This window comes from Corvus cornix, chromosome 10 (genome assembly GCF_000738735.6).
Source record: "Corvus cornix cornix isolate S_Up_H32 chromosome 10, ASM73873v5, whole genome shotgun sequence".
NCBI lineage: Eukaryota > Metazoa > Chordata > Aves > Passeriformes > Corvidae > Corvus > Corvus cornix.
In genome coordinates, this window is record NC_046340.1 from 8,517,460 (window position 1) to 8,529,267 (window position 11,808).

The 11,808-nt window shown below is 38.8% G+C and overlaps 1 long non-coding RNA gene across 1 annotated transcript in view; it reads right to left on the reverse strand.

The window, feature by feature from the left end:
• LOC109143453 overlaps nt 1-3,553 on the reverse strand; it is an 86,921-nt gene extending 83,368 nt beyond the window's left edge. The window contains exon 1 of the long non-coding RNA XR_002043658.3: nt 3,477-3,553. This is a non-coding gene — a long non-coding RNA (uncharacterized LOC109143453). The remainder of the gene's footprint in view (nt 1-3,476) is intronic.
• Nucleotides 3,554-11,808: the final 8,255 nt, after the last annotated feature.

Genomic DNA, 11,808 nt, shown 5'->3' on the forward strand with positions numbered 1-11,808 from the left:
GGTACTTAATTCTGTGGGTTTTTTTCAGGAAATTTATTTTGAAGGAGTGTGCAAAAATAATTCCAGCATCTACTAAGCCAAAATCAAATATACTATGGTAAAGTATATATAATTCTTTTTTTAAATGAAAGGCTAGTATTTCAGGCATGATCCCGAATTCCATGAAAAAACTACAGCATGATTCATTCTTAAAGGTTTCCCAGTTTAAAAGAAAAAAAATAGAACAGTATTTGTGTCAAACACGATGGCATATCTCAGTATTATTTTTACACCAAATTTGAGGGTCAAATTTTTCAGGAATAGAAGTTTGCGTTATAAATTACTAATTTAAAGTACTGTCAGACAAACAACCCAAACTTAGAATTAGCCTTAATTTCCTTTTCTCATGTTTATACTCCTGTCTAAAATAACATTGCTGTTTTGCGGACGTTTATGAAGCAAATTACATTGGGGTGAATGAATAGTAAGGAAAGGAAGCTTTAAGCTGATATGTACAAAAATTCTAAATATGCCTTATTGTAAGTATTAATGCAGTATTTGTGGCAGAAGTCAAGTAAGGAATATAACATTGTCTGGGTAGGGAACAGCAGCAGTGCCATCCGAGAGCGCCCATCACAGCTCTAGGTGAGCTCTGTTAAGAATTCGTAAGGAGAAAGCAAATCCATGAAAATGTCAAGTAAATTTGACTGATTAAAGCATTTGAAAGGAATTCTTATGCCTTCGCAAGCATTCTGTTGTTATGAGGAATATGAAGATCATCGAGTGCATTATTCTGTCCCCATGATTCGCTTATCCCCGGTTGTGAATCAGTGCATGAGACTTGACTGTCAATGGCTGGAGTCAATGGCCGTATTGTGCATGGGCAGAATTCCCGGCGATGGAAACTGAGCTCTGGCTTCATATTCTTTAATCACCTAAGCTTAGGAAGTTGCATAAATGTGGCCATGCTTGAAGCACTGTGAAACTCTTCTTTGCATGTAAGAAAAAAAAAAAACTCTGTATATGTTCAGATGCTTAAGGGCAGTGAAAAACTTTGGGCTGTGCCTTTCGGTTAGTTGTTCGTTAAATTAAAAAATTATTTGTAATAAAAGTTCTCGGTGGTTAATTATGACATTTTAATGGGGCGAGCTTGAATTCTTTCATGGGGTTATGAAAACAAATTAATGTTAAATATGACATTTTCCTTTGGATTTATGACATATGCCCTGGCCCCTCCCTCACCCCACACAACGTGTACAAAAGGAGGTATTAACAGAAAAACAGAGATGTTGTGTGTTCTGTTATGAACAAGCTTTGTGATCTCATCCCAAGGTTTTATCCAAGCTTGAACCATCTGGCTTTGAGCTGGGGAAAAGCATGTCAGGCTCTCCCCCAGAATTTCAGTGTCAGGGAGAAGGGGCAGAGTGCCTGTGCTTAATGCCAGGCCCCCTTTCCTTCCCTCCACAACCCTGCGAGAAAGACAGGAGTCAGGCATTGAAAAGCATACCAGGCATTTTTAAACACAACCCTGACATTTCCTCAGCATTTCCATAGCTAAGGCTTTCCTTTTCCCCATCCCCCTACCCCTCTTTCAATCAAATAAGGCACCCGCTCTCTCATGCCTAGTGCAAAGAAGGGAAGGGAGGGGGGGGGGAAAAGTTGGCAATTTAATTCAAACAAAAGAAGCTTGAAATCTATAAGCACAGCAACTCCGAGGCTTCTGGCAAATAGAATTCTAATTAGTATGCTGCTATTTTTCTTTTAGACAGATGAGGGATGCCCCCTATTGACTCTAGCAGGCAGGCTGGTTTAAAAAAAAAAAAAGGAAAAAAAAAGGGAAAAAAAAAAAAAGAGGGGGGCAGGTGGGGGCTAGCCAGCAAACACTGCAGATTGCAAATTATATCGCAAACCCTGCCAAGTCCCAGCTCTTGGCATCAGATTTTTAATGACACCCTGGAAAAGGGAAAAAGAAGCCCTCAGCTAAGGGATAAAAATGAGGGGTTTTACACTGTGATAAGTCTTTGCTTAAAACCCAAATGGCCAAGCACACATTAGGGTTTTAAAATATTCATAGATAGAAGTGAAAATGAGGATATGAGGATGTACATTTGTTGCTTGGTCAATTGACAACTCATTCTGCATATTAATAAAAGGGATGATCTAATTTTAAAGGGACAGTCTGTCTTTTTCAACCATGACTTTTTGAGTATTATGAAGCTGAGGGCAAAACATCACAGAGGAGGCCAGTGATGACACAGAATGTTGTTTTCTTTTGATGTAGACCTGGTACTAACTACTACTTTGCTCAGGAATTCTGGGGTCTCTAAAAATACGATACCCTTCTTGTATAGTCTCTCTGATGTATGGCTGCTGAACACTTTGATTTTTTTTTTTCTCTCTCTCCTTTTTTTTTTTTTTTTTTTTTTTTTTGCAGTGCATGAGGCCTTTCACAGTTGTAGGATTTTATCCACAAACAGTCAGACCATCACAGAGATGGAAGCCATTTCTTCTAATAATTAGGCCACCTTCTGTTCCAGAGAACTGCTTTTGGCATGCCTACCTCGAAATAATGTTGTTTTTTTTTTTAATATCACAGTATATCTCCTCCCATCCAATACTATACAGTAAGCGTTCACAACAGTGTGAGCTCATATTAATATTACATACACTACCTTAGTTCAACTAAGAGAAATCTCTTGGTCAAAGCTTTAAAAAATAAAACTGGGCCTGTGCATCTCAAGTATTTCTGTTCAAGATTCACTTGAGAGTTAATTTAAAAAAAGCACTTTGATTTCGTTACACCTGCAAATCCTAGTCACAATTAATGCCATGAATGTGTGTGCCTACCCTGAGTCATGGTTAGGCAGTTAAATACCAAAGAAACTGTCTGCTTGTAATTAAAAATGCAAAACGGAACTAAAAATTATTTGCATTTACAAAACTGTAGGCACTACAAAGGGAGGCTGTGTTAATACCAGTCTCAAAAGTCACAGCTAATATTAATTATCTTTAAATACACACCCGTATACAAATGAAGCATTAACTCAGATCATGTAGCTTGCAGTATTTCTAACAGGGGGCTTCAGACATTCTGTAGATTTTTATGGCATCCTTTAGGCTGCGGATGTACAAAAATGAGGTTTTACATAATCATTTGCTTTACCTCTCAGTCCCCTCCTAGTGCGGTTGCTTTTCTCAACTGAATTTGACAGAAGGGCAGAAATGTCGGTGATAATTAAGTTCTTATAAGTTTGGTTAAAATCAGTAGAGGAGAGAAAGTTAAATGAGTGCCCCCACCATGGGGAAGGTGGGCAGGACTCAACCTTTCCACGCTGGCTTTGGGAACAGCTGGCGGGCTGCAGCATCTCCTCGTGCTTTCTGAACGGAGCGTATGGTGAGGAGATAGAGGAGCAAGGGCTAAAGGACAGAAATCTGTAGGAAACCATGCTAGCAGAAGAATTTAGATGTGTGTTTTTTAGGAAGAGAAGCTAGCTTACCTTTTCTGACATCTAGCCTTTTTCCAGAGCAGTAATTGTGTTGGCATTGTAAGGAAAAATTGCTGCTGTTATTTAAGAGAGTCTGCTAATCACTGTTAAAGAAAAGAGTATTATCCCTATAACAAGATTATAGTTGCTAAATGCGTTCTCGAAGTTTATATTTAAAGACACAAAGGTGGGAAGTTTCCAAAGTAGGATGCTTTGTTATGTGGATCCCATTAAAATTAGCAAGTTCATGTGATTTGAAAAGTGATTTGCACCGTAGTGTGAATGACACAAAGAAACCTGTGTTAGGTTAACAGTACCTGTGCTCTCCTATTGAATAGTTTTTTAAAGAAAAGGAACTGAAATGCATGAACTTGAAGGGAAAGGCTGCAATAGGATGGACCAGAATGGAATTTCTCAGCACATTGATGAATTAGTCTTGATTCAGAAGTGTCCAGGCAGTGACACTGTTTGCGTTTATTCCCAGAAGGAAGAAAACCAGTCCATAAAGCTCCCATTGATTTGTCAGAAACTTTCTAGGGTGACCTCTTGTCAGGAACTCACAGTGGTACCTCTCTGGTAGCCGTGGCTATGAGTCAATGGGAACCATTGCTGATGTTATGAGAGCAAATGGTCTAATCTATATAGGGTAACATAACCTAAAAAATAGAGCTAAGGTAAAAATATGGTGGGGTCTAGCTGATTTAATTGGAATGTTATTGAATTCTAGGGATATGGGGCTGAGTCCTTCATATAATTCCTGTTGTTACCTGGTAATTTGTTTGTGTGGTAGCTTGAGAGATCATGAACATGTTATTGATATACACAGAAACAGAACTTAAAAAACCAAACCAAACTCCAAAGTTGAGCTTTTGGTTTAATTGTACCTACTGATATTGGGTGTGAAGCAAATTAGGTATGCTTATAGAGGGGTGTTGGGAGGAGGAAATGTTTTCTTTCTTTTGGCAGTTGCTCCAATATTAACTGCACATATCTATGTGGAGTTTTATGGTCAGAACAGTAAGCCTAAGTGTAAACTTGAACTGGATGTTGAACAATAGGCATCCAATTAATAGATAAATTAGATTACCAAAAATGACCTATACCAAAGGAAGAGTTGAAATGGCTGTATAACCCACTCTGTATTTAATGATCCAGCCCAGTGGGAAAAAGAGGTAGTTTGAAGGTATCATCAAGAGTTCCAGGTAGGAGTACCAAATATTGCTCTCACATGGTTCAGAACTGCTATAGGAAAAGTCAATGCCCTATCAATTAGTAAAAATTGCAATTACTACTTTCAGGAAAGGTTTTTGGCAGAAAATAATTTTCCCCTCCTTTTCTTATGGACAAGTTACATTCAGTTTGCAGGTGTAGGAATCTGACAAGTAATTTTAGCACCCAGTGGCTTAAAGGAGTTCAAATGACCACTAAAGTCATATTAACTTGTCAGATTGACCAGTATTTTCTGCCACTGAAACAGTAGAATGGATGGCTGGAGACAATAAAATTGTTTCAATTATACTGCATTAAGCATCTTCACAAAGAAGTGAAAATGCAGAAAGCAAATAGGAAAGGATCTAGGAGACGAGCTCGACAATGACAAGAATTTCACTGGGACTCTCGAGTGAATACCCCAACTAAAGAGGTGTATTGGAAGAAATACCTACTGAAGGTGCATGCAGCTAATTTGTATTTAGAGTTGTAGAATCATAGATTTGTTTAGGCTGAAAAAGACCTCTAAGATCGTTGAGTCTAATTGTTAACCAGCACTGCCAAGCCCACCACTAAACTAAGGCCTGAAGTGCTGTGTCTCCACATCTGTTAAAGTACCTCCAGGGGTGCTGACTCCACCACTGCCCTGGGCAGCCTCAGCCAGTGCTTGGTAACTCTTTTGGTGAAGAAATTTTTCCTAATATCTAATCTAAACCTCTTCTGGCACAACTGGAGGTCATTTCCTCTCATTCTGTCACTTGTTACGTGGGAGCCGAGCCTGACCCCCACCTGGTTGCCCCCTCCTTTCAGGGAGTTGTAGAGAGTGAGAAGGTTCCCCTTGACCCACCTTTTCTCCAGGTTAAGTCCTCCCAGCTCCCTCAGCTGTTCTTCAAAAATACAGAGGCAAAAACTCCCTCTTAAATATTAACAATGGTCTAGGAAAATAGGTCAATATTCTGAAAAATGCCGCTGGCCTTTAATATGTGACAAAACAAATGCTTATGCTGTCCAAGAGTTGCTAGGCTCAGCATTTCCTCGAGTTTCCTACTTGGGAGAGGTGTTTTGCTCCCAACATATATAGATAAAAACTTCCCTTGCCAGAAAATTTGAAAGTCAGTTGTAACTCTCATCTGCATGTAGGAAAACTTTTATGCTCTCTAAGTGCTTTAGCAAAAGATGTTTTTACATTTTGTTATGTAATGTAGAAGTTGTTAGAGCCATGCTTTCCTGTATGTTCACATGATGATGTGGAATGAGGATGACCAGCCTCTTGGTTAGCTGAGTAGGGCTGCATTAAATTCACCCTGAAAAACACCAGGACTAAAAATTGTCCAGCTGTAAAGCTGTTGCAGGATGTGATACAATGCAGTCAACAGCACTGCTGTTGTTAAAGAAATAAACCATTCTTTAATTTAGAGCTATTGCTGAGGGGTGGGGTGGTTTCAGAAAGTGGGGAGATAAAGGTGGGGGTTAGCACAGAGGGCTGGAATAGTTTTGGGGATTTTTTTACTGAAACTCATGCTAAAGATTTAAGGTACTAATGAATAGGTATGCAGCCTTCCTTCACTTCCGTATGGCTATAAAAATAGTTCCATGGATTTCATAGAAAGTTTTCTTCAAGTGTGTGAATTTAATCCAAAACATGAGTAGAAAATACATGTGATCATATTCTGCCATCCTTCTCACAGTGAGCATTTTTATAGTTTGCACCTTATGGGCATAAACTGAGCAGGAACATGGCAGGAGGGGCAGAATTGCTGATCATACAGGTTGATGAATCTAAGGCTAAGGGGTGAAGCCACCCCTTATTTTACACTGTGATGGGTGACACTATAAAAAACCACACGCAGGAATTCTGCCTCTTGTGAACTGAATACCAAAGCCAAGCTCCAAAGAAAAGTAATATGGAAGTCAACTCCTGTACCCAGAAAAACCTTGCTAGAATAAGACCCCCAAATTGGTGTTAGCTCTTAGGTATTTGTCAGCCCAAAGCTGCAAGCGTTTCCTTTGTGTTCGAATGCATATGACTTTTCTTTACTCACTGGAATGTATTAGAAGAACATCCTGGAAAAAATTCCAATTGGCAAAAGTGGAAATGAAATATATATTTTCAGAGGATAAATATGCTACAAGCATCAACAAACAAGTGGGAGAAAGTTTGATATAGTAAGAAAATGACCACCCATGACCTCGCTCTGATTCAGTTCGACTTCTCACTTACTTAAAACCACATTTGTTTTTATATGTCAGGTTATATATTTTACTCAGTGAAATGTTTGGTTTACCTAAAAAATATAAAAGTATAGCCAGTCCCTCTATCCAATTTTTCTTAGAGCACCCACTCCAGTCATTGTGCTCCTCTGCAATGAATAAATCCAGCAGTAAATTATGTATGATTCAAACACACACACACAGAGATTTATATTTATGCTTACAATGTCAGTATAATTTTACAGTCAAGACACAGTACATATACTCTGCTGTAAGTACTAGCTTGATATAGTAAACTCAAAAGAGCACATTGGGGGTTAGCTGTTAGAGCTGAAAGTGAAAATCAAGAAACAGCAGTAGGACTGCTTTTGTCTTCAGCATGCTCTTCAAGATGTGAGATGCTCCAGTGGGTGGGAGACCTATGCACCACCCCCCCAATTCTGGGGATAACCCCAGCAGATATGCTTTACAATTACCTTTTCTTAAAATGCCAATTAACCCTTTCAGGGTTTTGTGGCATACTGTGAGCAAGCAGGAGAGGGGCACTCATTTATCCCTTATATTGAACATCAAAACCAATTGTAAGGGGATTGGGGTGGGAGGAACAGGTCTTATGCTACTGGAGATGTATCTGGAGTGCTTCCTGGGTTTATCCTTGTGGTTTTTAACACTTAGGAGGGTCTGCAGTTGCAGTTAAAAATACGCTAAAAGTTAAAAAAAAGAAAAAGAAGTAAAAACCTATAGATAAAGGCACCACTTCATTAAGTGAAATCGAAAAAAGGCTTTAATTCTCTTTGGCAATATTGTTTGTACTTGTTAAATCTTACCAGCTCACAAGGTAATGACAGTTTTAATTTTATCAAAATGTTCTATTGTTTATGCTCACAAAAAGTAGCCACCAGTGTAAATTAAGCCTTAACTCTATCAAAGTAATTAATACCAGGCCACAGGGAGACTGAAATTTCATAATAAAAATAACCCAAAAATATTAAGATTCTTAGGGGAAATAGAATAGTACTAGGATGAACTAGAAAGAAATATTGCTAGAATAAACCTAGAATGGCATTAATTAACCTGAAGATTAACTTAGCCCATTTAAATATGTTTTGCTACTTGGACCTGATCCTTCACGTCTCACATGGAGATTGACTTTTCCATGGGGTCTCATTAGGGTAAGTGTTACTCAGTGTGAGTAAAGGTGAGGGAAGCAGTTGTGTTATGAGTAGCTGGTCACATTTAGGCAGTGTACACAGTGGGGGTTTCTTTGGATGCGTTTGGTTTGTAAGTTGTTGGACAACTTTATGAATTCAAGTTACCTTATAATTTACATGAGAAAGGTGAGAAGGAAAGGGTGCTAAAGTTATGAAGTGAGTTTTTGATAAGTATGTAATATTTTTTAAATTTCTGATAGCTCCCATTAAACTGTATTCATAACCTTTCCACATCCCATACCTTCTGGGGTCAGAGGAAGAAGCAAGACCCTGATGTTTGTGCTCACAAGAACTGCTATCGTCTGATTTAGGGTAAAACACTCCACAGAAGCTCTGTGATTGCTAATAACTGAGGTCAGACTGCCTGTTTGAGTCAGGAAGAGATGATGCATATGGAACTGGCTGGTTACAAGCTTTTCCTTAAAAGCTGGACTGTGACAACTTCTGTTGAGCTGGAACAGAAAGAATATGGGAAGATGTAGACTGTGGGTGTCTGCATTGGCAGCCTCACCTCCTGGAAATGATTCCCAGGCTCCCATGAAGACAGGATGAGTATCACCCTTACCAGAGGTGCAGCTGTGCTCCATTCTGATTTCTCCACACATTCAGCTTGGAGCAGAGGGAATTTGGCTGAAGTAGATGAAACTACACAAGGTACGAATTGGACTTGGACCAGTGAAAGGAAGGTGGCAATTAGGTGGATTTTTGAGTAAAATAGCTTAATTTAGCTCAGTCTCATCCAGAATATTTGCTTGTCTTTGTAGAAGTGCAGTGTTCAGCTTGTCTTTGGTATTGGATCAAGATCGCACATGAGTTAAGGATATGTTTTCCTTCTCATCTTAGAAGACTCAAGGCTGAGCACTACCAGATAATGTGAAAGCAAGGCCCTCTTCTACACTGAACATTGTAGCCAGTGTTAAGTCTTCAAGGTAGATTCTTCAATTATTTGTTATGCAAATACAAACTGTTGCTGATGCTCTGGAAGGAGAATTTTCATTATTAAGCTTTTGCAGCCAGCAATCATCAGGTACTAGACAATGAATGAGAGCTAACATTTGCTTTGTGAGACATTGAACATACTGGAAAGGTAAACCACACAAAATACATCAAAATAGCCATGATGACACCAAAGGCTGTCTTTGTGACACCTACATTTTATGAAGTGCAGCACCTACTGAATGGGAGATTTGCAAGCATCTAGCCATTTAAAAAAGATTATATGTGTGTCCTTCATATGCATGTATGTATATATTTATATCTAGTTGACAAATTATGTTTATATAAACACAGATATGTCAATCCTGAACTGCATGTTGGATTTTTTACTGCACACATTAGATATACATCTTTAAAATGTATATAACCAAGACAAAATTAAGTACCTTTGCTCTGTCCAAGTCTCTGCCCTTTACCTGCTGAGCAAGCGGGTGAGGGAAAATGATTTAATACAGAATAAAGAAAATGCTATTAATGTCCTTAAAGAAGAAAGAAAGGAAGCAGTGTCTATCACTGTTTTAACTGCTTTCTGGATGTCCAGGTGTAATGAAGCAGCAGAACTCTGGGTGATCATACACGCTGCCTATGGTGCAACAGTGAGGTAGAGCAGGGTAAAGGAAGTATAGTTTTAGCAGCCCCTGATGGTGTAGGTAGAGAAATAGGGGTCTATTATAATGATTTCCTATGGAGACGAGTGCCAATCAAGAGGAAAAAAGAACCTCTGAAGGTCATCACCAAGGAAAATTACATACTATACTTTTTCTGGCATCCAAGTTAGATCACAATGCTCAAGAAAATAGCAGGAAGATATTTGTACTGGGCACACACACCTATGTGCATTGGTTTGCTGTGTACTACATAATAATACTTGGGGTTTTCAGCACCTGGGGTTATAATGGATTCTCTTTGGACAGGCAGAGCAGAGGAAGATGAGATGTTTGGGTCATGTCTTGCAGAGAGAGGATGAGAGCCTGAAGATGGTGATTCTGCAAGATTGAGTAACACAAACATAACTATAGGGTGGGAGGGCGGCTGCAGCACTGTCGAAACATCGCTGATGGGTACTTGCAGGTTAACCAGACAATGAAGAGACTTAGGGAACACTTACCATTATGCCATTAGCAGTGTTACATTGTGTAATTGATACCTTTACATCATTGCTTAGTTTGTGCTTCGAAGTTTTTAGCCAGGTTTCCATTTACATTTTTATTTTCTAGTTCCATAAAATATTATTTAATGATAACTATGTTTGTATTTTTCACACAATGCATTTGTGTGTGATACTCAGCCAGATCTTTTTTCTTGACTTCCAAGTTATATGACTTTTTAATCTGTTTGTCTTAATTGTTCTTAAAATTATTGTGCACCTTACAGAGAACTCTGTTTAAAAAAATAGAGTGGGGTCATCCTTAACTCCAAAAATATATAAAGAGCACTAGGCTCTCGCACTGACTGTGTCATAAATTCTGTCTCTCTTCAGGCTGTCTATTTCTCCTCTAATGATTCTGATTTTTAACCAGTTAGCAGAATACAATTATCTCCTTGTTAAAATAAACAGACTTCAATGAGCTACTGAATTCATACATATTTTAGAAACATAAAACGTGTGTTAATAAAGGCACTTTAAAGAGAATACATCAACATATTATATAAATTATTTTCTCACTTCTCTGCATCATCGCCCCTCCATCCTGATACAAGTCATAGGTAGCAACTAATCTGGAAAGCAAAGTTGAGGAGAACAGAAGGGAAAGGAAAGGTACAGTTTTCCTTCTTGTCTAGAAAAAGCTTTGTGCAGTGTTAATGAAAGACAGTTTCTTCTGGGGAAGAAATGCTAATGTGAAATTTTCTCTTTCTCTCAGCACAGTCATACATTAGAGATATTTGTAGCAGTGGAAATGCAGACTGCAATAGGTGGATGGATATTTACCCAAGAAAATTTGAGCCATGCCCTTTCATTTTCAGAGAGCTGCTACCTAATCTCAGTGTAGCATCAAGACAAAGGACACATCATTCCGTTTGCGCCTGCCCTGCAAAAAAAAAGGGGGGGGGGGGGGACTTGTGGGGGGAGAAAAAAACCTACAACGCTCTCTGAATGCTATTAGAATAATGGTCTGGGGAAAAAAAAAGGATAAAATACAAATTTCATTCCGATCTGGGTTGGATTACTTCCCCATGCCCCTGCCTTTATTGGGCGATTTGGAGTTTCATTAGAATTCAGAATTCCTGCAGAAAGAAAAACCACAGCGGCACGGACTTCTCTTTCAAGGGGATTGCAGGCTGACCCATCAAAATGAAAAGGCTCAATGTTTTGCTGACAGGTCCCTGAGCAGGCCTGAGTGACAGCTTCATTTCAGCACTTCTCAGATGAGATTTGAATTGGGGGGTGGAAGAGGTAGTAGGAGAGAGACTTTGTTCCCTAAAAAGTGTCAGTGTCAAACTCTGCAGTTCAAGTTCTAGTGTCTGAGGTACAAAACAGAGTCAGAAATCATCTTCGACTTGCCTGCTTCCCAATTTATTATTAATGTCTCTCTAATACTAGCACGCATGAAGCTTCATTTAAATCTTAGAGTTCATGTCGAGTGTGTGTTGCTCCTTTTATTGGAAATAAAAAAATGTAAAAGGAGATGGATTAAAGTACAGTGAACTGTTGTATAATGTCTGCATCAACGATTATTTAGCAGCATTTTTCTGTTGTGATAATCAAAACATCAGTG